Source organism: Boleophthalmus pectinirostris, unplaced genomic scaffold (assembly GCF_026225935.1).
Source record: "Boleophthalmus pectinirostris isolate CB_2022bp ecotype Guang Dong unplaced genomic scaffold, ASM2622593v1 HiC_scaffold_17, whole genome shotgun sequence".
NCBI lineage: Eukaryota > Metazoa > Chordata > Actinopteri > Gobiiformes > Gobiidae > Boleophthalmus > Boleophthalmus pectinirostris.
This window is the reverse complement of record NW_026571115.1, coordinates 9,093,379-9,117,822: the sequence shown is the minus strand read 5'-3', so window position 1 is coordinate 9,117,822 and position 24,444 is coordinate 9,093,379. Positions and strand designations below refer to the sequence as shown.

The window sequence follows — 24,444 nt, the reverse complement described above, 5'->3', positions numbered from 1 at the left end:
TGCAGGTGCCCTGTCAGCCGAACACGAGCAGTATGTGATTACATTGCGCTATATGGGAAAAATGTTTTCTGGGCCAGAGGGACTTTTTCGCTGCTGTACCAGTGAGTGGCCACTAAGCCAACTCAAGACAGCTACAAGCGGACAATATCCTATCCAGTTATTTTAATAGATCCAGGTGACGTCACACTCGCTTCATCCACTTCTTTATACAGTCTATGTTCTCAAAGCTAACAGTCATTTTGATTAAAATCTCAAAATATAAATAAACCATCCATTAAAATTCTAAAAAATAAAGCAAAGTATTTTTAAAGTATTTTTTATGGACAGAATACTTGATTTTGTGGTGCTGTTTTAAAATCTATTATGCCTCAAAATTAGCATTAGCCGCGTTAGCATTGAGACACAAACCTCTCCTTTTTACAAGCCTCAGTTTCCTCGGGTGAAGCAGCCAATTTATTTTATAGGTGTACTTTTTAACATGTGGTCAGTCACATCCACCGGCAGCTGCCCGTCCTCTGTCTGATCTTTAAATATTTATTCATTTTGGCACAACTCATAACAGATATAGATATACAGTTGGACAGGAAGTAGTGACGCTAACAGTGTGGTTGCTAGGCACTGATGTGCGCACAGCCTATTGGTTTAGTGGGAATATCTATCATAGTTTTATATTTAGTCCGTTTAGTGGCAGTTCATGGAAAAAAGGTTGAGAAGAAAAGTATAAAAATACAGATGTAAACACAAAAAATCCAAAGAGCAATATCCTGAATTTTATAGGCTAAAGTCATGTATGTAATGTTTAGACCTTTACAAAAATGTTCAGAAATAGATGGGATTCTTGGAATAGTTTATCAGTTCAAACTTGTTTTTCTCTCAAATGTCCTTGCTCTGGGGGTTGTTTACAATATGCACTAAACATAATTCTAATTTGCATTTTTATATTACACAAAATTGACTCTTGAGAGCTTTATGCCATGTTATAATGTTTCTACCTCATTCAAAACATACCCAGAATTGTGTTTTGTTTCATTTACATATGCTTCAATAATCCTGCATTAGCTCAAAATGCTCTGTTCCACCTTGTGATGTCATGTAGTGGTAGTTTTCAAGTTTACAGTTACCTTTGATCTTTCAAAGTATCCATATGAGGAAATAGTGAGTGTGTACCACGTTTAAAAACCACAGGAGCACTTCCTGTATTACACCATGACATCACAAAATGTAACAGAGCATTTTCTGTTTGAGAGAAGAACTCTAAACATGCAGGATTTGTGTGTTAAACACATGTGAAAAAAACAAAACACGACTCCAGGCATGCTGGTGACGAGGAAACAACAGAAAACAGCATAATATTAGCCCTTTAAACATATATTCAGGTTAAAATTGCCAGAAAAAAAAATCCCAAATCATGCAGCCCCGTGCTAAATCTACTTTATATGGTAACATTTTTTAGAACAATAGTGTTGCCAGTAGAAACAAAATCAAAACCACAATTTAAAAAAAAGAAGAAAAAAAGATTAATTTAAGGCAAAACCATTTTTTTGTTTTGTTCTGTTTTTTTTAATAGTCACTTTGGCCTCTTAACATACAAGCTTTCATGAGGAAACAACAAAATTGTCCACTCTGCAGTGAAAGATTTTCATATTTTCTTGCAATGTTGCATGGGCGAAATTTGAATGTTTCAGTACATTTTCAGTACTTCTAGTTTACTCAAATACTAAATAAGAAAAAAAAAAACCCTCTCTATATATTTTCTATCTACCGTATTTTTCGGACCATAAATCACACTTTTTTTCATGGTGGTCCTGCAACTTATATATTAAAATGTTCATGCTCACAGTCTCGAGAGGGCGTTCTAGGCTTGTGTGTCAGTATCTGCTACTTCTATTCCTCCTGTACCACTGTCACTTCACTCTACTGCTCATGTCTCCTGCAGAAAGAGTCGCTGTCCTGTCTACGGTCGCCATACGCTCCTCACTTTCACCAGCACTACCTTGTCTAACGAATATTCTGCGGGAAACACTGATATGATTTTTCTTCTTCATTACACATTTTTTGGCTGGTGCGATTTATACACCGGAGCGACTTATAATCAAAAAATACAGTAATATGTCAACAAAAAATTTAACCTAACTCTTTTCATGTTTCTGTTTTGAATGTCACAAAAATAGTTCATTTTGGCCGTTTTTACACATTAAATGTCTTATTTTTAATATGAAAACATTACATTACAAAATTTGCATAAACTTGTAATAATACATTTATTTTTGCATTTATGTGAGTAAACGACAGGAGACATTTTAAATTGATACTTCTAAATTTGAGCTTTCTCCTGTTCACCTGCAGAGTCTCGCCTTATTAACCTCACTAATAAAACGAGTAAAAGCAACTTCAGAGATGATCGATGAAATCTGTCAATACGGCCATCTTATGTGAAAGAGGAGAAAATGAGCGATAACAAGACAGGCAGACGGAAAGAGAGGGAGCGGGAGAGAGATTGACAACAAAGACAGAGTTGAAAGAAAGAGAGAGCGAAAGAGAGAGAGACCGAGAAAAGAAAATCTATAGTTTCATTTCGCCAACAGACCGAATCATGTTACGAGAATTTCGAAGAGAAACTCTAACGTCACAATTCGTACTTTCACTTTCATTTGAACCCCTTTCTATCTCTCTTTCTCACTTACTTTCTCTCCGTCTGTCTCTCGCTCTCTTGCTCTCTCTCTACCCTGAGTCTTGCTATACTGTCAGACTCTCTCGCTTCTTGTTCTCCCCCTCTCTTTCTGTCCTCTATCTCACTTCCTTTCTCGGTCTCTCTCTCTCCCTCTATCTCTCCATCTCTTTCCTCCCCCTCTCGTTCTGTCTATCTCATTGTCCCGTTTTAGTGCTCGCTCTTCTTTCTCTCTCCCCCTTGTTCTTTCTCCCTCGCTCTTCCCTTTCTCACTTCCTCTCTAATCCTCCCTCCCCATTTCCTCTGCATCTCTTTCTCCGCCTCCCTCGTTTCCTCTCTCCCTCTTTCCACCTTTCACTTCAGCTTCTTTCGATTCCTCTCTCTCTCACTTTGTTTCTTCCTTCCTTTCACTGTCTTACCCCGTCTCTCAACCTTTCTTTCGCTGTATCTCAACCTCTCTCCCTCTCTCTCTCTCCCTGTCTACCCCCCTCCCCCTTTCCTCTCCTGTCTGCTCTCACATGGCAGTTGATTGTGTGTTGTGGTTTTTATTTGGTATCTCGGGGCCACCGTAGTTTGGTTGTTGTTCCAGTCATCTTGCCCGCAGACTCCTCTTCAGAAAAATGGTGCCGCTTCTGTCCGTAAAGCGACACACATCAGAGTTTGAGGGAAGTGTGCGGCCAGATCAGCCTGTTCAGCAACCGCAAGCGAAAAGCGACGAAACTCATGATGACAGCTTTTACAAATAGACTGAAAATACAGCAAAGGGGGTTTCAAAATATCGAAAATCTGATATTAATCGATACTGGTCCCTGATCATATTTACAATTAGATTGAAGATACAGTAAAGGGTTTCAAAAATATCAAAAATATGAAATTAATCTGGTACTGGTCCATAATCATATTTACAATTAGACAATTAGATACAGCAAAAGGGTTTCCAAAATATTAAAAATCTGATATTAATTGATACTGGTCCCTTATCATATTTACTATTAGACTGAAGATACAGCAAAAGGGTTTCAAAAATATCGAAAATCTGATACTAATCGATACTAGTCCCTAATCATATTTACAATTAGATTGAAGATACAGCAAAGGGGTTTCAAAAATATAGAAAATCTGAAACTAATCGATACAGGTCCCTAATTGTATTTTCAATTAGATTGAAGATACAGCAATGGGGTTTCAAAAATATCAAAAATCCGATACTAATCGATACTAGTCCCTAATCATAGTTACAATTAGATTGAAGATGCAGCAAAGGGGTTTTTAAAAATACTGAAAATCTGAACCTAATCGATACTGATCCCTTATAGGATTTACAATTAGATTAAAGATACAGCAAAGGGGGTTTAGAAGTATCGAAAATCTGATACTAATCGATATGAATCACTAATCACCCTTATGTATTTACCATTAGACTGAAGATACAGCAAAGAAGTTTAAAAGTATTGAAAATCTGATCATAATCGATGCTAGTCTCTTATTGTGTTTACAATTAGACTGAAGATACAGCAAAGAAGTTTAAAAGTATCAACAATCTGCTACCGGCTTATCTTTCATCATTATATTTCTCATCATATTTCTCATTATTTATCTTTATTTAATTAAAAAAAATAAAATAAAAAAATGCAAAATCAACTTTTTGGAGCTATCTGCCATGTTATTATGTTGCTCCTTCATCAAAAGCATGCCTGAATCCATGCATTGTTAGTGATCTCTCCCGGGCCCTATTCGAACTCCCTCTTGCAGTATCTCCATGGAATCTCCATGGAAACCAGGTGATGGCCCCTCCACTACCACTACTATTGCTTTTCCTGTAATGTTCCATAGAATAACATTAACGCAATACACCGTCACTTCCAAAAGTCTCTACTCATGGGCCTCAGTTTTCTCTTAACATTTTGGACGTTTTTCCATACAAAAACATATAATACAGTATTTTCCAGGCTATTAGGCGCTCTGGATTATAAGGTCATTAAATGGTCTATTTTCAAACTTTTTTCACAAATAAACCACACTGGACTTTAACAGAAACACAACAGTTGGATGGGTCAGTGGTTTTGTTTGTTTGTTGCGTTCACGGTGACTCTGGGCTTTGTTCAGTTGTGGCGTGTAGGGAGGGTGCTGTCTGGGACCGCTGGATTGTTGGCGTGTTCACTTTGACTCAGTTGTTCAGTTGTGTCTAGAAGTGGCACATTGCACTCACTTTTTCAGTTCGTTCCTCCATTCCGTTCCTCGTCGGCGTGGAGTGATCTGGATTGCGGGTCGCGTGATCGTTTTTTGATGGAGTTAGAGGCTTAAGAGCGTGTCTAATAGCCCGGAAAATACGGTATTCTGTTTTAAATTGTGAATCACTATGGCAATATGGGTCAATATTTAAAGGCTATATATGAAGCAAAATAGACTCTTGTGTAAGGTGACCAGATTTTCAAATTAAAAAACTGGAGCATCCCTGGTTTGGGTTGGTCGGTAATAATAAAATTGTGAAACGAGTGCGAAATTAAAGAAAACTGTTCTGCACTCAGCACAAATGTGAGTCAGTGTAGTTACATTTTTCTTTGCGTTTTGGTCATTTTTAAGCAGCTTTTCAGTATTTTACCTAAACAAATGACAATTTATGCCTTTGTTTACTATTGGGAGGGATCAGATTGGTCAAAAATAGGGACAACTGGGACATTTCTTGAATAAAACTGGGACAAATCACTGGTTTTGGATAAATCTGCTGGGACAGGGGACACAGGGCTCCAAAAAGTCATGTTATAATGTTGATATCTCCTCAAAAACATACCTCAAGATGTGTTTTGTTTCATTCACACATTTTGAGCAATCCTTTATTATTAGTCTGTCTCCACCTCCAAAGCGCAAAATACTCCATTCCACCTTATGATGTCATGAAGCGGTAGTTTTCAAGTTAACAGCTACATTTTACCTTTTTGTTGAGTAGAGTTTGGCAATTCCAGGGCTGAAATGATCCAAATGGTCCCAGTGTATGGAGTTTAAAAAACTATGGAGAACATCTTGTATCACAATATGACATCACAAGGTGGAACAGTGTTTCCTGTTTGAGAAAAGAACTCAGCCTAAATATGCAGGATTTGTGTGTTAAACATATGAATGAGACAAAACACAACTCTGGGTTTGTTTGTGACGAAGACACAACCATATAAGATAGATCAGAAAATAGCGTGGTATGGTCCCTTTAACGAAGCAGACTTGGCAGCTCTGGTACACGAGGATAAGATAAGACCGTGGGAGCTAATCCAGTTTTGTGCTAATGCTGCTGAAGCTAATGCTGCTAAAGCGAACCCGCAGTGACCATTTGACCTGTGTTTGTCCAGGTGCTGTCAGGTCAAAAGACTAAACTGAGGACACTTAAAGGGGCACTGCGGAACATTTCTAGTGGAGGGTCCGCCACCTCATGTCTCCATGGAAATGTTATTGCTTTGTCTCGAACGTTGCACAGTATAGAATAAACTTAACTATCACGATGGAGACAACCAGGTCACAGCACTACGCTACATTACAGGTTAGATCTGTGGAGACTCGCCCCTGTTCACAGAATTCACATAATTATTGTATTTTGGTGCAATAAAAACACCTGTAATGAGTTTTCAGTCATGTCATAGAACATTACAGGCAAAGCAATAACATCTCCATGGAGACAACATTTGTGAGTGGGGACGCCTTTCCACAGATCTGACCAATAACTTGGTCTGGTTTGGTCTCCATGAAGATATAAAGGTTTAATGCCACACTGTGAAACAATCCAGACAAAGAAATAACATTTCCATCTCCTATCCCTCCACCAGAAAATTTACACAATGCATCTTTAAAAAATCATGACTCTGCTGGTTTGAGCACAGCAACATAAGTCACTGATTATTTATTCTATAGGTTCATTATATGGCTGTAGTCGACCAGAGAACGTCAACTGATTGGTAAGTCAAATAAAAAGATTGGCAAAAGATTTCAAAATTATTATGTAGCTTTGCAAATCTGACCCAAACTGCACTCACATGACTACACATGCAGGGGGAGTTCATGGAAATACAACTATTTATTAAAAATAAAGAAATAAATACTAGGAAACCATGCATTTATAAAAAGGCGAGTAAACTGGTGAATCATGAATTGCTGCTTACATATAAATATAAAAAATAAAAACGCAGCAATCTCACTCACTTTCTAACTCCTTTCTGCCGTTGTTACATATGCATCCCTATAATCTAAATAAAATCACTACACAACTAGGAAACCATCAACTGATTAATCTATATTAGTCTATACTCTAGTGTTTTAGCTTCATTTCTTAAAGATGCATTGTGTAACTTTTCTGGTGGAGGGTCCATGAAGTGCTTTTCTACATGGAGAAGTTATTGCTTTGTCTGGAATGTTTCACAAAATTAAACCTTTCTATCTTCATGGAGACCCAACCAGAGCAAGTTACAGGTCAGATCTGTGGAGAGGCGACCCCGCTCACAGTCAGAATGCCTGTTTTTCTAGGTATTTTGAGCTATAAAACCACCTGTAACTGAATAAATATAAGGTAGATCTGTTTAATGTCATACTGTGGAACATTACAGGCAGAGAAATGACATATCTATAAAAACAAGCAGGTAACCAAAAAGTTACACAATGCATCTTTAAACTGTTTATTTATACGGTAACTTGAATGTTCCAGAGAAATGCATTTGAACATGTAGCATTTTTCATTATGGCGGCTTCTATTGCTCAAAAATTGCTACTGTATGTTCAGTATTGTAAAACATTCCAGGCGCAGCAATAACATCTCCATGGCAACGGGCAGGTGGCTGTTAACATAGTTCTGACCAGACTGATATTTGTAGCCTAGAGATATTTTGTCTTATTTACTTTATTAAATGTATGTTATTATTTTAATGTATTTTAAAAATTAGTTTATGATTTTTTTTTATTTGAATGTAATTTATTTAATATTTTTATTTAAGTTTTGTTTATTTATATTTTTATTCATTATTATTATTATTATTATTATTATTATTATTATTATTTTCTTTTCTTTTTTTTTTTGTGTGTGTGATATTACAGACAATATAGAACAATAAAAAAGACATTAGACATTTTGACTTGAGGGAATAGGGAGTGCATGCAGTAAGGGTTAAAGAGGGTTAGGGTTATAAACAATAAGATTTTGCGGACGAGGTTAGGTGGTTGTACCCATTAGAGATGGGCAAGATTAATCGATTAATCGATAATTGATCATTAAGAATTTCATGGATTACGTTAATTTTAATCGACAAACCAAATGTAGGTTGCTGTGCGTAGCGTGACCAAACAGGGGTCCGTACATGTGTCTCTCTGCACTCAGAAGGAGCGAGACACAAACAGTCGGTCAGTCTGCAACGTACCGAAGCACAAATGCGTATTTAACGATGATTTGTACAAGAAATTCCACGCTTTCCGTTGCATTCGGGACAAGTGTGAGTCCATGTGCACAGTGTACAAAGCAGCACATATGTTTCGTGTCCAGTGGGAAAAAGTTTTACCAGGTGAGAGTCGTGCAATGTCGATGACGATTCCCCGCCTCCCTCCCCCCGTACAGTGTCCTGGTTTTGACAAACGCAAATCTGGTCACACTAACCTGTATTTCACTGAGTCATGTCTTTTAATCCGACAGAAACTGACCGCATCAGCGACACAAGAGCTGTAATTTTATTTTCGCTGAGTTTATGCAAATTAGCGATGCGGTTTTAAGTTTCGTTTCTGTGAGAGTTGCGCAAAACTGAATTAAACACATTATAATCTAAAACGGATTGATGTGGCTCTTGAGTCATTACGGTTTATATGTCGTAAAGTTGAATTTATTTATGCAGATTAGTAGTGCAGATAGTAATAATAATGATGATCATTTAAATATAAAAACGTTAATGATTAATCGATAATCGATCGTTAATTCTTCCGACGATCGATTAAGACAATTTCATCGAATGCCCATTCCTAGTACCCATCACCAGAAAAGTTACGCAATGCACCTTTAAGTTAGACTGCTGATTCAGGCCACATTTTAACAGCTAAATATATAGGAAAACTGCTCAAATATATATATATATATATGCATGTATATATATATGTGTGTATATATGTATGTATATGATATATATATATATATATATATATATATATATATATATATATATATATATATATATATATATATATATATATATATATATATATATACATATATATATATATAAATTTGGTTACGTTATTTATTTTTCATGCATCTTTTTTACATAGTACATCATTGTCATATTTTACACAGAATATCTCCTAAATTTTTACAGCCTTTTTGCTTAAATACACATTACAGTTTGGACTACATATTTCACTAAAACATTAACAAGATTATATTTAAGAATTTTACTAAATAAGTTTTTTAGCTGTTAAATTTTGGTTTATAATTTCACGTCCTGACTAGACACAGGCAGCAGATATACATACACAGTGATAATTATATAACTGCCACATGCAACCATAATGTTACCAAGGGTTAAAACTGAACTAAACTAAAAACAAAAGAGAATATGAGTAATGACACCTTTATTTTGTTTAATTAATGTTTACACTGTCAAAACAATGCCTTCCTTGTGTGTAAATTGTCTATGTTGGATGGACTTTTGAGCTGACGACATAGAAAGAGGTATCCTGTTTTATAACTTACCGCTACTTGCTGTGTTTTTGCACTTTTCTTCGCCTATTTTTCCACAAACCGCCACTTAACTGACATAAAACTATGATTAATATTTACCACAGGTACTCTCCCGCTCTCTCTCAAAGCAAGTCATAATTAGAAAAATGTGAAAACCTGCCGTCTATACCGTATTACACTTCTCCTGATTTGGCGAGCTGTTGTAGGTCACACGTATCACATATAAAAGTTTATCTATATGAACCAGTGCAGAGCTTTAGTTTTATCAGGCGGGGCATCTGTAGTGAGCAGCTGTGGCCCTGAGCTGACAGCTGATTGGAGGAAGAGAGACAGGAAGTGCTGTATACAGTTGCATTGCTAAAATTGAGGTTTTCTTGGTTTCTGTCCCTATGTCTGCAGTGTACAATAGTGTGGCAAAGAGTGAGTGGAGTGCAGTGGTGGAAGGTAATGAAGTAGAAGTATTAAAGTACATTTTACAGAGGCTACTTTTTGGTTGTTTTGGTTTCCGTCCCTATGTCTGCAATGTACACAAATGTGGCATCGAGTAAGTAGAGTTCAGCGGTGGACAAGTATTAAAGTACTATATTTAAAGTAGAGTCTTTAGGTATTTGTACTTTACTTAAGTACATTTACAGTGGGTACTTTTTGGTTTTCTTGGTTTCTATCCTTGTGTCTGCAGTGTACAATAGTGTGGCACTGAGTGAGTATAGTTGAAAGTAATGAAGTACAAGTATTAAAGTACTGTAATTAAATAGAGTTTTTAGGTATCTGTACATTTAAAAGTGGGTACTTTTTAGAGCAGGTATCTGTACTTTCTACTCTACTACATTTTTTTACTCGACTGTAAAGTAAAGTAAAGTAAAGCAAAGCAAAATAAAAGTAAAAGTAAAGTAAAGCAAAGCAAAATAAAAGTAAAAGTAAAGTAAAAGTAAAAGTAAAACAGAGTAAAGTACTTTTGACATGATTTTAAAGGTGCAGTGTGTAACTTTTCTGGTGGAGGGTCCGTTAAATCCTTTTCTGGAGATGTTATTGCTTTGTCTGGAATGTTTCATAGTATGGCATTAAACCTTTCTATTTTCATGAAGACCAGACCAAGTCACAGGTCAGATCTGTGGAGAGGCGACCCCGGTCACACTCAGAATAGCTGGTTTTCTAAGTATTTTTGAGTTATAAAACCACCTGTAATTTAATAAATGTAAGACAGAGCTGTTTAATGTCATACTGCGGAACATTCCAGGCAGAGCAATGACATACCCAAAGAAACAAGCAGGTGATGGACCCTCAAAAAAGTTTCAGAGTACACTTTTAAGGGTAACATCCTGACTAAAGGTTTTGAGTTCAAGCGTTGGCTTTGAGCAAACAAAAATACACAAATTCATGAGAAAAAATAAGAAATTTGTATTGCATCTGTTAACCAAAATCTGTATAATTTTTGAATGAACAACGCTGTCGAAATCTGTGTGAAATACTTTTACTTTTAACTCTTAAAGTACAATCTTAAACGGGTACCTCAACACTGTGTAACTTTTCTAGTAGACGGTCCACCACTTGCTTGACTCCATGTTGCTTTATCCTGAAATGTTCTATCAGGAGTTTAATTTACATGTCTCCATGGAGATAATCATGCCACATCACCAGGCCAAGTTACAGGTCAGATCTGTGGAGAAGTGGACCTGCTCACAGAAATAATGTGTCTTTTTTGCTATTTTGAGAAACAAATGAATAAATGAATGCAAATGAATAAATACAAGATAGATTACAACACCATCGCCATGGAGACAAGCAGGTGTACCTTTAAAGTTGATTTTTTTCATGTGATACATTCATATTTGTAACTTTTGCCTCTGTATCTGTACTTTTACTTGACATTGTGAACCAAGATTACATAACATAAGACAGTGATGATATTACCACATCGTATTTTAAGGGAAGTTGCTCAATAGTTGGCATAGTACAGCCACTGTAATACGATCCTTGTCAGAGTTCCTCCTCTACAGTGGTCAATCGATACTTTATGCTGCACTGACATCATGCTGGGAGTGCTCTACATGTATCTCTACAGGCGGAATGCTCATCAGTTACCACAGAGACGCAATGCAAACGTTACACCGACTCAAGATGGCAGTCAAGATCCTAAATGTTTTGAATCGATGAGCTCCCTTTGACAAACTGTCTCCTTATGTAAAGTGTCGTGGGAATCATGAAAAGCTTTATACAAGTGTTGTATAAAATTGTATTGCGTAACTTTTCTGGTGGAGGGCCCGTACACTGCTTTTCTCTGTGGAGACCTTATTGTTTTTTCTGGAATTTAACTTTTCTATCTTCACAGAGACCAAACCAGACCAAGTTACAGGTCAGATCTGTGGAGAGGCGACCCCGCTCACAGTCAGAATGCCTGTTTTTATAGGTATTTTTGGTTACGTTCAGACTGCAGGGCTTAATGCTCAATTCAGATTTTTTTGTGAAATCAGATTTTTTTTGCGAGGTCCTTCAAATTTCCAATTAAATGTGACTTGTATGTGATCTCCAGTGTGAACTTTAAATGCTCCAAAAGTGTCCCGTACGCGCACTGGAGGACACGACACCATCACTCACAGCGAGCATGCTCAGTGTTTACGGGAGTCACCTAAACACTGGGTTTGTCTCCCAAAATACGCTCCAGTTCGTCGTAAAATGGACAGGTTACACGTCCACGGTCACTTTGTTTGTTTGAGTCTTTAGCCTCCTTGTATTTGGCTCACAGGCTCTTTATTTTTTGTTGACATGGGTACCTGGACCGCCTGTAGCCTCGCTCGGACATTTCTTTGACACCTGCAATTTGGTCTGAATACAACGATCCCAACAAATATGAATGAACTTGCTAACCTCGCTTTCCCTCCATTCACTAGACTCCGAGCCTTACCTGTAGGTGGGATGAATGCTACCTGGAAGTCACGTGTCAAAAGATCGGATATGTATCGGTTTTAGGAGCACATATCCAAGTGGCCTGGGTCATTAAAAGATCCAAAATCCAATCCAAAATGTAAACAACAAAATCTAACGAGACCACCCCAGTACCATCCCTGATTATTATGCAGTATTATTTAATATTATCATAAGATGCTTCTGTAATTCACCATTATGTGTCAAAACCAGCAATAAAACACAAAAGAGAATATGGACTCACCTGTGGCTTCAGCTCAGTAACATGAAGAGGCAGGAAACTCGAGCGAGGAGCGCCACCAACCCTAAAAGAAAAGAGAAAGAGTTATTACTACCATTTATATTTTTTCTCCTAATCCAAATGATTTATATAGCACATTTAACAAACAAAGCAATTTCCAAAGTACTGCACAGACAAACACAATATGATGACAACAAAAGGTAAATTGCTAAAAAAAAAAAAAATCATCATACCAGTTCCAAAACAATAAAACCAGTAAAAATCATAAAATAGCAATAAATAAGTAAAATAAATAAAATACACTATATTATTATTTTATATTGTGATGTGTGAGTCTATTGTGTAGACCTGTCACGATAATTACAATATCCAGTTAAATAGGTTGTAATTTTTTATGTCAGTATTTATCATGTGTACTTTTTCTCTTTGCATACTGGGACATTTTTGGTTATTTTTAGCTATAAGATTTGAGCCAAAGAAGCTTGAGTCACTTCTATGACTCATTACAGATGCAAAATACAGATGCAAAGTTAAGTAAGCAGAGTCTGATTCTGCTGTTTATTTACTGCGGCTCATGTTTTTTTGTAATAATACTGTAGATTTAGAATAGTTTTTGTGGTTTAAATCTGCTCTTGGGTTTTTGCGTCAGTGGTATAAACGGGTTTCCATATTATTGTTTATCGTCTTTTCCTTATTTCAGCAATATATCGTATTTCAAATGCTGTTATTGTGACAGGCCTAGTATTGTGGCTCATCAAACAAGTGAATGTGTCCTCAAAACTGAAATACTAGTACGAGAATGGGAGTAAGATGGCGCTTTTTAAAGCTTTGCCAGCATAGACTATAATAAATAAAAGATAAAACAGCATGTAAATAAAGCTCGAAACATGTATAACTGGTTGTGTGGCTGGAAATCTGTTGTGAATCATTTAATGTATGCAGATGACATGGTTGTTTTTAGTTCAAGCACCCTTGGTCTCCAGCAGCTACTCAACATCTGCTCAGCTTACAGTGTGGAGCGCAATATAGAGTATAATGCAACCAAGATTATAGTCATGATCTGTAGGAGCAAAGAAAATGAGCACATCAGATATCCTGACTTTTGCTTGTTGAATGTTGAGTTGACTGTTAAAAGAAAAATTAAATATCTTGGGCATATCATCACTGTGGACATGGCAGACGATGATGATGATGATGATGTATAGACAGTATAGAATGCTCTAAGTTCAGGCAAATACTCTTATGCGTATGTTTGGTTCTTGTATGTGAAGTTAAATTATGTAAAGTCAAAGTCAAATTATGTAAAGTTCTTATTGTTTAATCACATTGTACACTGTTGTACACAGCCCCCCTCTGGATTAATTACAAAAAAGCCAGTTTGCAAAGACTGCAAGTGGCCTACAATGACACTTTGCGGGTGCTTTTGAAGAGGCCACAATGAACAAGTGCGAATGAGATGTTTGTTACGGCACGAGTGAACACTCTGCAAGCTCTATTAAGAATTTTATTGTACAGTTTTATTTGCAGGCTGAACAAATCGGACAGTGAAATAATAATGTCACTCACAAATATGAGATTCAGTGCAATTAGATGTCAGTCCAGTATGTGGAGACACTGGGATGGCTCGTATTTAAAAGTAACGTGGCCGTCAATCAACCTGTTACCAATACTAGTAGCAGCGACCTCGGATAAAGAAACTGACAAACTGTTCTGTTATAACGTTCATATTTACATTTACAGATGAAATAGAGAAATTAAGGAGTAAAGCTGGTTAACATGAATATTTTAAGATCAAATAGACAAGTCTGACAGCTGCAATTACAGAAAGAAATGACACAGTTTTTCAATAGAAGTCAATTGGAACCAGACCTTGAAGGAACCACTTAACGCCCCATGCATACTTCATATTTGGAACGCGGCTATGTCCATTTATATATACAGTACAGTCTGTTATTGCCAGAGAAATGCAAACTCATGCCAGCCCAGAAACACTCCCCACACAAACACATTCTTTATATGGGATCTTAAGGGATGAAATTGGTAAGTTACAACTAAATCAGGAAACATCAAGATTTTATAATTATTCACTGTGTAACTTTTCTAGAGGAGGGTCTGCCAACTGCTTGTCTCCATGGAGATGCTATTGTTTTATTTGGAAAGTCCCAGTATAGCATTAAACGTATCCATCTCGCATTTGACCTTAAAATGACCTAAAAACTTGCATTCTTAGTGGAAGTGGGCTCGCCTCTCCACAGATCTGACACGGAACTTGGCCCTGTGATTTCAGCTGCTGTCTCCGTGGACTTAAATACACGTAATGGCATACTGTGGAACATTCAAAACGATATCTACATGTTAAGAAGCAGACACCAGAAAAGTTACACACGCTTTAATATGTGACCACATTTGGAGAATATGAAATACAAATGCTGACTTGTGCTTGTAACATTTTCACTATCATCACTCTTTCCCTCTTTGACCTGTTTTATAATCACAGAAAAATCTCAAAATTTCTTCTCATGAATTCACCAAAGTTAACAGTTGTGGTTGTAAAATTTTTCCCAATTACGTAAGTGGATTTTAACGGCATTTTCACACATATAAATGCCACATCTTGTAGCGAAGACAAGATGGCTGCATATTTGTGAAGCCACCGCTGTATCGAGTCCAATAATTCACATCTAACCTCGGGTGAACTCACAGCGCGCACACACGCACAAACACACGCACAAACACTGAGCCAAGACATTGATTTGTAACTGGTGAATACTTGAGAGATCTGTGGTCACAGTCGTCAACAGTGGTATGTCATATTCTGTGTTACTAATAGGCAAAAGTAAAAGGAAAAGGGTAACTACTATTTTGAAGACTTGGTGTTTAGTTTTTTCTTGTAGAGTGCTTTTCCAGACGCTAAAAGTTGTTTCCAATTTTGTGCATAACTCTTTCACTCCACACTCACTGTGATAATAAGTCACTGCTGTAGCCAGGTGGGTAGACTAACCAAAAATGCAGTCTCTTAAAAGTCTTGTACTCTTAAAGGTGCACTGTGTAACTTTTTGGTTGTTTTCTATGGATATGTCATTTATAAACAGCCCGACTTTACATTTATTTAATTATAGGTGGTTTTATATGGTCAGGCTGGTGCCACCTAGTACCTCTGCCCAATTTCATTTCTCTCCAGAGACTAGGTCAGGAATCAAAATACACCAGATGGTTCGCAAAAACCCTCAGGAAGTGCGAGTTCGGGCACCAGCCAATCACAAAGAGATCGAGGATTTAAAGCTGGAACAAAGAGAATGTTTGGTGAATTTTATCAAGGAGAAAGACGTTATTGCCCTTCTTCCTACGGGATTTGGGAAAAGCTTAATATTCCAGTTAGCCCCGTTAGCGGCGCGTTACATACGTCATGACCAAATAGCAGCGATTGGTTAAATAAAAAAAAGCACCCGCCTACCATCGAGCGAACAAATCCTAACGCTGCAAGGTCAGACAAGTATTTTGTGGAAAAGTTACACAATGCACCTTCAAGTATGAGTAATGCTACTTCATATTACTCAAGTAGAAGTACTGAGCAGCGGTTCAAGAAATTACTCAAGTGCTCGAGTAAAACTGTACTTGGAAAAACGACTACTCACGTAAAAGCGACTTAATGAGTAAACATTTGGTTTATAATGAAGTTAATGATGTGATTGGAAGGACTAAACCTTAAAGATGCATCGTGAAACTTTTCTGGTGGAGCGTCCATCAAAAGCTTTTCTCCAAGAGATGTTTTATCAGTATGGCATTAAACCTTTCTAACTTCATGGAGACCAAACCAGACCAAGTTACAGGTCAGATCTGTGGAGAGGCGACCCCGCTCACACTCACAATGTCTGTTTTTCTAGGTATTTTCGAGCTATAAAACCACCTGTAACTGAATAAATGTAAAGTAGAAGTGTTTAATGTCATACTGTGGAACATTCCAGACTAAGCAATAACATCTCCATGGAGAAAAGCATTTGACAGACCCTCCACCAGAGAAGTTACGCAATGCACCTTCAAAGCTCTACTGCGGAACCAAACCAGACCAAAGCTATAACACCACCTGTATTTGTACATGTAAGGCAGAGCTGTTTAATGCCCTACTGTGGAACATTTCAGGCAGAGCAAAGACATATCCAAAGAAACAAGAAGGTGGCGAACCCCCAACCAAACCTCTCAATCTCACGTTCATTAAATTGCTGTTTTTATAGCTCAAAATTACCTTGAAAAACACACATTCTTACTAGGTCACATTCCAGGCAAAGCATCAAAACATCGTGGAGCCAGAGGTTACAATTCAGAAAGTTGTCAATTCAGTGAAATTCTTTTCCTTGGATTTGATGGTTTCACTTAGCCACATGTGTCACTTGTACGTTTGAAGTATTAATGATGGAGTTTTGGCACTCACAGCTTCGGCCTGAGAACAAAAACAATTCTATTCCCATTGTCTGGTTTGGTATCGCCGGTGGCCTGCTGAGAAACGTCACTGTGTAGCTTTGAACTAGCTCAATTAGCCTGTCACCGCTCTCATAAAAAACAGGTTGAGGGAGTGAGTGCGAGGGCGCTTAATACTGTTATTGAAAGGATTCATTCGTCGCCGCGGGAGACGAGATGAGGCCAGACCATCAGGAAACCACATGCACACGAGGCACGCAGACAAATATGCAGCCATCTTTAAATTTGACAGTTGTTTTAGCTGCTGCTGCTGCATGAGGGCTGCCTGGAGACAAAGCGTGAATGAGTATATAAAAGAAGAAGGGCAAAGGTCAGAGGTCAGCCTACAGTGTTTAACATGAATACAGAAGTAAAGACTTTCCCCATTCACACTCAAAAGTGACTGCTTAAAGGTGCAGTTAACTGATTTTTACTGCTTTCATTAAAGGGTCCATGTTACGCTATTTTCTGCTCTACGTTATAATGTTTCCTCATCCTTTTGTTTCATTCACACTTCTCAATTATTTCTGTCACGAAGAAGAAAACATTTTGCGCACCCCCACTCCACAGAACCACTACCAAATGTGGACAAATTACACTTTAGCAGCCTGCATACAAGAATAAACGTTTTAGTATTGTTTCCAAAGCAACTCCCACGTGTCCATCCGTATTCCACGCTGTGGTCACTTGCGTCATGAGGAAGTCCACTTCCGTGTCCTACTCATCTTTAAAGATGACGTCCGTGTTATCTTTTATAGTTTACTGAAGTAGCATTCACAAATGTCTTTAAGCGACGTCGTTATGTATTTGGCTTCATGTGGTCCGCTGCCAACATTTTTAGGCACAGTAAACACAGCGGCCTTTCCTCGTTTCCCGCCGTAGTCACAGTGAAGCCGAGCACTACATACTCTTTACGTACAGTTTGTTCTCTGCACTTCATATCTCCTGTTCTGTGCTGTGTGTGCCTTTGCTCGGTACAAAAAACCCCAACACTATAGCACTAATACTCCTTACGCACACTTTGACAATGAGATCGTCACCGCCAACTACTGTAGTGGATGTGCAATTACATTTTATTTTAGTACGGCAAAAAAAAAGCATGTTCCCCGAGATCACATGTGCCACCTCACTATTTCAGAGGATTTACGATAAGATGCAGACAGTAACATGTTCACAAATAATCTGCATGTGCTTGCCAGTTTAGAACTATTTTCTTAAAGCAACATCGTGTAACTGCTTATAATATAAATATAAGTGCAAATAAAAAGTTCAAACCATATTTCAGAACAGATACATGTTAAGTCATACAGTTGCACATTTTATCCAAAGCAATACAATTCCCAGGGCAACAAGCAAGCGTCTGTGCGTCAGGTTTGTGGAGATCACGGCAGGGTTATGAGCGCAATAAAAACTCCTGTAATAAAAGATATGATTTTATTTTAGTCTGTTTTATGGCTGAAAAGTTAAACGCCGGGGCTTTAACTACAGTGTCTCACCCATTTTATAACACACTGAACCCTGACCATAGTGGAGTGTTTGCACAGAATGTCTTCCCCCATTACATGTTTAGTATTGCAACAAGCTTGTATTCCCCAAATCATTTCACCACCTACAACTATTTTACTTAAGGGACTTTAATAGATGAGAATCCAATCAGAAAAAAAAAACAAAAAACATATCGGATGACAAGAGTGTTTTCTATTCAAACAACACCTGCATCATCAGAGCTTCCCTCAAACCAAAACAGACACAAGCAGAACAACTGGTTTAGGGCAGGGTTTCAGATGACACTGCAAATATAGAGCTACAAACACTAGATCATGTACTAATAATAATCGTGCTGCTGTCAATATTGAGAAAATAAATTTAAACAGACATAGATGGGCACTTCCTGAAAAACATATTTTTCAAACCATAAGGTGCACTGGATTATAAGGCGCAATAAATGAAACAAATGGACGATACTTGAGCCAAAGATGTTCATTTTGTCTTCTTATGTACTTTAAAAAGAACCCAAGAAGTTAATGGACGACATTTGAGACTGATCCCTTAGCCCAGGCATCCACGATCCATTGGCAGATCGTGGCATAACTGCCCCCGCGTTGCCTCCCTGTCTTGGTGAATGTGTTTTATGAATGTGAATGTGGGTGGATAGTTTAAGTTTGTTTTTTATTTCCTACGAGGAGGACTCAAATATACATTGAGTAATAATGTGTTTAATGCAGTTTTGCGCACATTTGTTTACATTTTACAAGATACTAAACTTACTTACTTACTTACTAAACAGCTCGTTCCTTGTGCACTAATGCGGTCAGCTTCTGTCGGACTAAAGGACACGACTTTTCCGCGAGGCTCCTGACTACGGTGCCGTAATGCTCCGACAATCCATCAAGTGGTGCGGCAGTTTACCAAAGTTGTACTAAAACATTCTGACAGATTTTTGAGCGCTGTGTACCACATAAAATCAGTCTGAGGTCAGTAAAGAGAACCAGACTTAATACATAAAGCACACCGGATTATAAGGCACACTGTAGATTTTTGAGAAAATTTAAAGGATTTTAAGTGTGCCTTCTAGTCTGAAAACTATGGTAATTTAAAAATAATGTTTATCTATATTGGAACTAGAGAGGCACTGATATGGAGCCTGATATCAGATTTCAGTTCAGTTGAGATTCTTGTTGAGCCTTTTATTGGATTAGATAAAGACTATTTACCGACAAATGTTGGCCTAGAACAATAGACTGTATAAACAAGTGGACAAAGGGAGTGTGACGTCACCTATAGTGTTTGGGTCCAGTCAAATGATGCTCCTCGAGGCCGACAGTTATAGGGGCAAATTTGGAGCAGAGTTCGATATTAGGAAGAGAAAGTGATTACGGACAAAATAGCGAAACAAAACCACCAGGATCAGTATGTCCATCTATATATAGAATCTAGGCCTAGAAGATTTCATACCCCATGAGCTTTTATTCATACAAAGTTGTTGAATTACTTAGTTACAATTAGATACATTTTGTAGAAAGTTACCTGTGTTTTACAAGAGATGAGCTTCCCCTCTATTCCCCATCAACTCTTGACAGGCCTTCTTTTCTTTCCTCAATTTTATCTAGCTGTTTACTCAATTGACAATCTACTACTTTATTTTATTTCACGGGCTTTCAGTTCAGTATTATCTTTTATCTTATTTGGGAATGTAATGTTTAAGGATTGTCAGGATGAGTATCTAATTTAGATTTTTTAATCATCTAGATGAATGTGCTGCTGTTTTTTTTTTTTTTTTTTTGTGTGTGTGTGTCATTTTGATATAAAATGAGATTGAGCAGAATGCCTTTTAATTTTGTTTTTTTTTTTTTTATTTATGATGTAAAGTCAATATTGCACAACTGTATAATTTCTGAATAAGCGAATGAACAAATTTTGAAAAAAATAAGTGAAAAAAGTTCTTGTGGTAGTATTGATAAATATCAACACACCAAAAGTGTCAATATCGGTATCGAAACTGAAAAATGGTTAAAGGCCATACACAGTGCTTTTCCACCTTTAATCAATCAACCAACAACTTTATTAATCCCAAAGGGCAATTCAGTTTGCACATCTCTTCAAGGCACTCAAAGCGCTTTACATCAAGGAACCACTTGCACTGGGGGGAAGGTGTTTTGCACAAGGACGCAGCGACAGCATTCATCTGTGGAAGCTTGAATTCAAACTGCCAATCTTCTGATAAGTGGACAAATGTTTTAAGCAACTGAGCTACTGTCGCCTTATCATTGTGTGTTGAAAATTACATTCTTACTATAATTGTGGAAGGGATTTTGATTTAATTTTCTTTTCAGTCTTGACTTGGAGAACAAAAACAACACAGTCTTTATTTAATGATTGCCGTCTGACTCAAAACTAGTCATATTTGTTCCTCCAAAGTCTGAACTCTGCACCACACCAGATGCTTTCAGCGACTGAGGACTGCCAGTGGACCTCTCCATTGTAAGGAGCCAAGCTGTTCATTAGACTGTTTTTACTTCAAATGAGATTCAAAATTGTAATTTGAATCACAGAGGTTGCCATTTTTCTTTTCTTTTCTTTTTCTTTTTTTTTTTTTTTTTTTGAAGTACCATAATTTCCTTCACAAACAGCAAAATCTCCTCTTTTATTCTGCAAAAAGCAGTTTAAAAGTACATTGTGGAGCTTTTCTGAACAAGGGTCCTTCACACAATGCAACTTTGAATCTGTACAAACTGAAATATGATTCTTGTTTTAGTTTATCAGTTCATATTTCACCCCCATTTAAGAACAATTTACATTTTTATAGGTCAAAGCGTATCTAAAATAAACCACATGAAAACCGTAAACATAAAAGAACTTTGAATTAAACAAAATCTCCACAAAATGAAAAATTCTCCATCTGTTTGTCTGCGATGATGTGGGGGAAATTTAGACCAATCACATGTGGTCAGTTTATTTACAGCCACGACTCGGAGCCCCTTTCATCCATCTAATACTTTTGTTCTTAAAAGATAAACAGACTTTTCTTCCGCTTTTCTTCTTTTCTTTTCCTGGCTGCTTTCAAAACGACACTGTCAACGGCAGATTTGCGATCATTGATACTTTGCAGCCGATGTCATCAGCGTTCTGTGGGGGTGTGATGCTATCTGTAGGCACTGCTCTGTTTGAAGTTACTCTTACTCATGTTAGCCTTTAATCTGAGTTTTATTTTAACACAATCTGCTCATAAACACTCGATTTAGCTGGAACTACAACGCATGAGCTGATTTGTGCTGTTAAAAAAGTCCTGCTGTTTTTAGCTTATGTACTATAAAAAACATATTGTACTGCCTGCTTCCTTTAGTGTTTTAACACATTAGTAGGTCTTCTGCTGTAAGTGCAGTCATTTAGATATAAAAAAAACTGCATTCATGGCAAATACTATTAACTGTACTTATGTCATAAGTATCATTTATTTGCACAGTTTGAGCAATTCCAGCATCATCTTAAATGTACATAAACAGACCGATGTAAGAATGCGATCTATGGTGCGAACACTGGCAATGAAAGCAACTAAGTTAAAGGGACAGTTTGGAATTTTGGACATAGGGCCTCATTTCCTAGTGAGCCAGAGTGTTGGAGACGTGTGGAGATACTTTATAAAAAATATTCCATCCGGTCCTTGTATTTGCAGAGGTCGCTGGTGCTAGGCTAGTGCATGTCAATAGCCATAGTTATCCTGTCACTAAAAACAGTCTTACCCACTCCACAAAACACCCGAAGCAAATCTATTATTACTCCAGGCCAGTCGATGTGAATGTCTGTGTTGATAGAATAATTTTAGAAGTAAAACCAATGTTACATTTAAAGGATTTATGTCTGAGCAGCAGCAGCGAGTTGAACTTCATAATAGAAAGCTCGGCAGCGGCGGACTGATATATGAGAAAATAGTACCTCAACATGTGACAACACATGCGATGCAAGGTTAGTTTTATTTCAAACATTATTCTATTAACAAAAAACTTGTCTTCATTAGGTATCCTATTGGATAACCAGAGCTGAAAGTAGTTTTATTTGAATTTTTTATTTTTTTTTTCTCCTATGATTATGTTCAAATCAGGGTCAAGCGGATGAGTCCTTTTTAACGTGAAAGGGGGAAAGCTTTTACAGTTACAATAGATTTGACAATCTGATACTATTTTGATGGTGTTTTCTTGTTTAAAAGTAAACTACTCTCATTTCATGTCATATTGAAATGCATTATAGCTACAAGATAGTCTCTCCCATCTTTTTGTTGAAAATCAAACTCCTAAACAGTTTCTGAAAATGTGTAGCTGAAATCCATTTTGTATGATGTGTTTTCAGTCTATCTCAAGTAAAAAACATTTCGGAAGTAACTGCTGAACATTCCACCATAGAGATACTGCACATGTAGAACCGTCCCAGCGTGATATCACTGCAAAGTATCAATATAACAAAATGGCTGCCAGTTAAATTGCGTACGGCCTCTTTGCTTTAGCGTAGACACCCCTGACACCAAGATCTACTGTTTAATTAGCCTCGAGCTATAAACTACACACACTGGTTTGTGTTGCATTGGATTTCCACTCACTCTGCAATTCAGTGTTTGAAGGCTAAACAAGAAAACAGCAAATGGGATTCAAAGTGGTCACAGAAAATGCAATCTTGCTGCACATAAACAGGATCATTAGAGAATTAGCACATTGGGAAAAGCATAACAAATAAACAAAATCTACATTTGTGGGTTTCAGCTTCCTGTGTTATGAGGCAATTCTAAAAGGTCATATATTACACAAAATGGATACTTGAGAGCATTAAGTGATGTTCTAATGTTGTTACCTCCTCAAAAACATGCTGGAGTTGTATTTTGTTTCATCCTCACATGTGATGAGGAAATTACATTATAACATAGATCAGAAAACAGTATAATACAGCCATTCATAAGATATAATATTTTGTTTTGATTTGTTAATCGCTATGGCAACTTTTTTTTTTTTTTTTTTTTTTTTTTTGACTCATTCTTAAACCCATGTATAAGGTTGTAGGATAAGCCTACAGGAGAAAGGAGAAGTGCATGAGTTGGTCAGTATATTCTGGTATTTTTATATAAATACACTGTTTCCTAGAATTTTGTCTGTATTAACAGTTGTTGTAGCGTACAGTTTTGTGTCATGTTTTTGTATATTTATGGAGAATCTTACAGCTAATCAGAAATAGAGATCGCTATATTACTCAAACATGCATGGATAACGTCTAAAACAGGGGTGTCAAACTCAAATGCACAGAGGGCCAAAATTAAAAACTGGGACTAAGTCACGGGCCAAACTAAATATTTATTGAAAAATTTCAACAACATCTGCATGTTTTCTCTTCTTTTGAGATATATAATGTTAAATCTTTTCTTATTAAAATAAATGTTTAATAATAGTTTTGTTTATACATTGAATCCAGAGCAAGCATAATATAAAATAATAAAAAATGTTTAAATAAATAATGCCTCTATAGCCTATCCATAGCCAGCGGGTCAGCTCTTATACATACTTGATATGATCTCGTGTATTGTGGAAGCGCGAGTTTGGGCACCAGCTAATCAGCAAAGAGCCATACATTCTGTATTGGAAACGATTCCCGGGATCGAGGATTTAAATCTGGAACAAAGAGAATGTTTGGTGAATTTTGTGGGAAAGACATTATTGCCCTTCTTCCTATGGGATTTGGGAAAAGCTTAATATACCAGTTATCCCCATTAGTGGTGCATTACATATGTCGTGACCAAATAGCAGGGATTGGTTAAATGAAAAACAGTACCTGCCTACCGTAGAGTGAACAAATTCTAACGCTGTGAGGTCAGACGGTTTCTATGAAGTGAAACTGGCTGATGAATCAGGCTAGAGTTTGACATGTCTGGTCTAAAACCTCTTCAGGCATGTTTCTGCTGAGGAAACAACATAACACGATAGAAAC

General features: G+C 37.1%; 1 protein-coding gene across 2 annotated transcripts in view; it reads right to left on the bottom strand.

Moving 5' to 3' along the window:
• stat5a (signal transducer and activator of transcription 5a) overlaps nt 1-24,444 on the bottom strand; it is a 199,805-nt gene that overhangs the window by 79,805 nt on the left and 95,556 nt on the right. For both annotated transcript variants that reach the window (XM_020924049.2, XM_055152951.1), the window contains exon 2: nt 12,529-12,589. The gene's annotated coding sequence lies outside the window, so the exon portion shown is untranslated. The remainder of the gene's footprint in view (nt 1-12,528; nt 12,590-24,444) is intronic.